General features: G+C 34.6%; 2 protein-coding genes across 5 annotated transcripts in view; one reads left to right on the top strand and one right to left on the bottom strand.

Moving 5' to 3' along the window:
- LOC118743434 (amphiphysin) overlaps positions 1 to 4,570 on the bottom strand; it is a 150,181-nt gene that overhangs the window by 78,514 nt on the left and 67,097 nt on the right. The window lies entirely within an intron of this gene.
- LOC118743437 (rhythmically expressed gene 5 protein-like) overlaps positions 1 to 4,570 on the top strand; it is a 243,331-nt gene that overhangs the window by 211,710 nt on the left and 27,051 nt on the right. The window lies entirely within an intron of this gene.

Genomic DNA, 4,570 nt, shown 5'->3' with positions numbered 1-4,570 from the left:
AAATTCGGCCATTAGCATTAATTTTGTTTCGTAATTCTTTAGCAGGCATTTTTTTTTTTTTGAAGTTGAGAGTCTTCGATTCAAATATGTAGTCTGGAATCGCAGGCGATATGTATTCACTGCGGCATTATTAGAACAGAAAGCAGATCCTAGCGAGGTGTCGATTAGGATCAACCGTTCAAGAGTTCGGCAGGTGAGTTTTATCCGATAGATGGCCTCGTGTGTTTAGTTTAGAGAGTAGAGCCCCCATCCGCGTAAAAGCTGAGGTAATTTCTATAGCCATATACCATTTACTCAGGCCTTTTAATCTGCGATTTGGTAAGTCTATGGATTGATGGCCAAAAAAACTATGTTTTTGAAAGTCCTCGGCCTTTATGCTGAATATCTGCTGCAGCGTTGAACAGTCTTTCAGGAAACATGGTTTGGTGCGAGGGTCTCGATGATGGAGTCACTGAACTTCATTTCTGTGAGAAAGGGACCAAAACTTCAGCGGAGATCTATCCAGCGGACGTTCTAGAAAAAGTTGTTATTCCAGAACAAGCCATGGGCACTTTCAACAAAACTCTGTTCCAACTTACGAGGCAAAAACGACTTAGGCCTCAGGAATGACTAACCGGCTTTATCGCCTAGCAAAATACGGAAAAGGTTGTCGGATTCTTCGTTCCAAAATCCATGACAGACATTTATCGGTTGGATCATAAACCTCGCTTCGTTTTGAAGACTGTGTCTTTAAGATGTGTTCTTGTTATATCTATGTACATTTCGCCTTTGATAGAAGGCAGACGGGGTCATTGTGAATCGGTTGGTATTAGTTTTCTGCCATTAAGTAACCAAGAAAGTTTTACAAAATATCTATTTGTTGTAATTCTTTTTAGCTGAAATAAGTCGTTTACCTTCCACAGAGTCGCCTCAGCTAGAGAGATTTACCGATTCCTTTAATGGGCGTGATTGATCTCGAATTTTAGAATATCCACATAATGGCCAGTATGAATATAAACTAAGCAATTTCTTTTACTTAAAATTTTAGACCTTTTAGTTAAATTTATTCCAGTAAAAGGTCAGAAATTTAAGAAAAAGCAGTTGCTTAGTTTTTATTAATTATTATATTATTATAAAAATTTGTGAAATCGAAATAAATTGAATCTTACATTTATATGTATGCACGTTTTACAGTTCTTTGACGTTACTTACGGTTTGTTTTTAATTTGTGATAAACATTTGTTTGCTTACCTGTAAAGAGAAAACAATTTATCAATTTATTATATAAAAATGTATCATAAATATATAAAAATTTATATATATATATATATAAATTTATTTTATAAATCTACTCTGTATTTTCTCTGTATTTTAAAATTTGGATTGCAAATCAGAAAATTTAAAATTATTAAATAGTACATATATCTAACTTGTACATTACGATGAAAACAGTTAGAATATGTTTGAAAGAGATTGCCGCCTTTAAAAAATTACAATAACGGTTATTTAACATTATAGCTCACAAAATACACATGTAGCTTTAGTGCTAACGTGATACATACATACATACATACATATGTAAAAATGAAAAATTATGTAAATAAGTAAGATAAGTTAAATAAAGATGTGCCTAATGAATAGGTTTTGAAAAATCTACTCAATCCAAGATATGAAAGACGGGTCTGCTGATTACTAATTTCTAAATAGGCATAGAACTCACATGCAAAATTTACAGATATACATACATACATACACATATGCATAAATATGTACATACGTAGTAACAATTGTTAATTGCTATTTAAATAAAGGAGTAGAGTAAGCGTTTATACAAAATAAGTTTTCTTTTTAGCAGCCAATTTACAACTCATCCTTACCCCCTCCCCCCCTGCAGGTACGCATACACAGCTATTTTTAGTCCATTAACGACAGCAGCACCCAATTGACTCGCGTCCACCACTGCGCCATTTTCTGCCACACACTACAGTTATGGCTGCGGCTGATGAGCACGAAAGAGATTATGTACAGAGATAATTTTTAATTAGGGACGCACACATACATACATACATATCTACTCAGTTACATACAAACTTATGCACTTAGATATTTTTAATGAATACTCGTACCTACTTAACGATATGAAAATAAATGATATTCACTTGAGAGCGTTTTGGTAGCAATAAAAAATAATAGAACAAGAGGGAAGAACAAATTATAGCTGAGAAGCTGTTGTGGAGAAGGGCTAGCAATGATAAGCAAACTTAAAGGTATGATTATGCATACTTCGCATAACTTCGCACAGCCATTTGTAGCAGTGCAATAAAAATCTAACTTAAAGAAATTTGAAGCAAAATTTAAACTCCAACAGATTGCTAGGTTTTTAAAAATTATGCTAATTTATGGGTAATGGAATACATACAAAGTATATACGGTTTAAAGTTTATACGAAAGTGGTGCAAAGTTATGCGAAGTATGCATAATCAGACCTTAAAGCATAAACGCGCAGTAAGTGAAAGAGCGAACTTAGAGTGTGACGTTAAGCACGCGATAACAAAAAAGATAAAAACATAAGCAAAAATATGTATGTACATATGTACATACTTATCATATATATAAATAGGCAATCATGTTTCCTTTACACCCCTTTTACGGCTAAACTATACTTCTAAGGTATAAACAGTTATATATCATTAGAAAGGTATTTTGATGCTGATGTGCAGGCAATTTTTAAAATTTCAAATCAGTTTAAAATAGAGCGAAAAAATCAATTCGAAAGTCACACCAATACCAATGCACACATGTACATGGTTGGGGCGGAAATGCCCCCTAAATGTATGCTTTAATATTGATAGCGAATTAAAGAAACGTGCTAAGCAGCAGTTCAGGAATAAGATGTATGTATGTATGTACATGAATAGATTAGACTCAAACAAGGAAGAAGGTAAAGTTGAGTATGGAGAAGAAGAAAGTGATAAATACAGAAATTAAAATAAAAGTAAAGAAACCTAGATATAAAGACAAAGAGGAAGGAAAATTTAAATACCTAACCTAACAACAATGGTGGGGGTGAATATGTAAATGAAGAAAAGAATGGACATATTTAGATCAGGATAAAGGAAAAGATAAAGATGAAGACCAAGACGACGAAGATGAAGATGAAGATGAAGATGAAGATGAAGATGAAGACGAAGATGAAGATGAAGATGAAGATGAAGATGAAGATGAAGATGAAGATAAGGATAAAGATCATAACCCCTTAACTTTAACTCATCTTAACTTAAAAACTTACTCCACCTGAGCTCACCACACATTAATTCACCACACTTTAACTCCCCACACCTAAATTCACCACACCTCAACTCGCCACACCTTAACCCCCGCACCTAAATCCACCACACCTAAATCCACCACCCTTAATTCACCACACCTCAACTTTCTCACCACACCTTAACTCACCTCAACTCACCATACCAAAATTCACCACACCTCAACTTTCTCACCATAACTTAACTCACCACACCTGAATCCACCACACCTAAATTCACCACACCGTAACTCCTACACCCAATTCCACCACACCCCAGCTCACCACACCCAATTTCACCACATGACATGATATCACTTGATGTGGCATCAAAGGCAACATCATTTGGCATAAAATGAACCAAAATAAATAAGATTTAGATAGAGGTGAAAAAAGGGATAAAAAGGAAATACAACTGAAGAGTGTGCGATGTTATATTTTGGTGTGTTATGCTTCATATGTTATGTTATTTATTCTCATGTTATGGTTATGTTATGTTATGCCAAGTACTAAGCTAAACTCCCCTCCACTTAACCCATTCCAACTAATGCTATTTTAGCTCATTCAACTTACATAAACTATCCTTAATTTTATCGGTTGAATTTCAACCGCTGGGCGAACACTAGTACTTATAGTACGATGAAAAAATCAAGTTAAGTATACTCGCGCACAGGTGGTTAACGTCATACAATGCAGGTGCAAGTGTGTGTGTGTGTGTAATAAATAGCTGAACACTTTGCATTGCATCTATTTACTCCAACAAAAAAAAAAAAAAACAACAGCAACCATTTGTGGTTTATTTAGACGCTGCAGTGCAACTTGACAAATGAGTGAGGCTGAGGCTGACTTCGTACTTGAATTGTGAGAATTGTGAACTTAAATGTTCCACTAAGCCGGCTGCACTTGATCTCAGCATAGGTACATACATATACCTATTTGCATTCCAATACAGATACACATGAGTGTAGGGCGGTATTCTAAAATAATTAAGTTTCGCAACTGCATGGAGAGCCATTTTAGCAGAACAATGAAAGCTTGGAAATATAATCGAGCTCACTGTACGAAGTTCTTACGTTAAGAATAACGTATTATATGATTTGTAAATATGTAATGAAATACACATATGTGGATACGTATATATTAGCTAAAAATACCTGTAAGTGCTTACGCGCTTGTTGAAAAGCTTCAACGATAACTGCAACACAAAACCTGTTTGATCTCCGTTTTAAAAATATTAATTATTAGCTCATTTGCGAGTACATATTTACCCAGACGTTAGACGGTAGA

The sequence above is a fragment of the Rhagoletis pomonella genome, unplaced genomic scaffold (genome assembly GCF_013731165.1).
Source record: "Rhagoletis pomonella isolate Grant_MI unplaced genomic scaffold, Rhpom_1.0 Rhpom_scaffold_00007, whole genome shotgun sequence".
NCBI classification, from domain to species: Eukaryota; Metazoa; Arthropoda; class Insecta; order Diptera; family Tephritidae; genus Rhagoletis; species Rhagoletis pomonella.
This window is presented reverse-complemented; position numbering and strand designations above follow the sequence as displayed.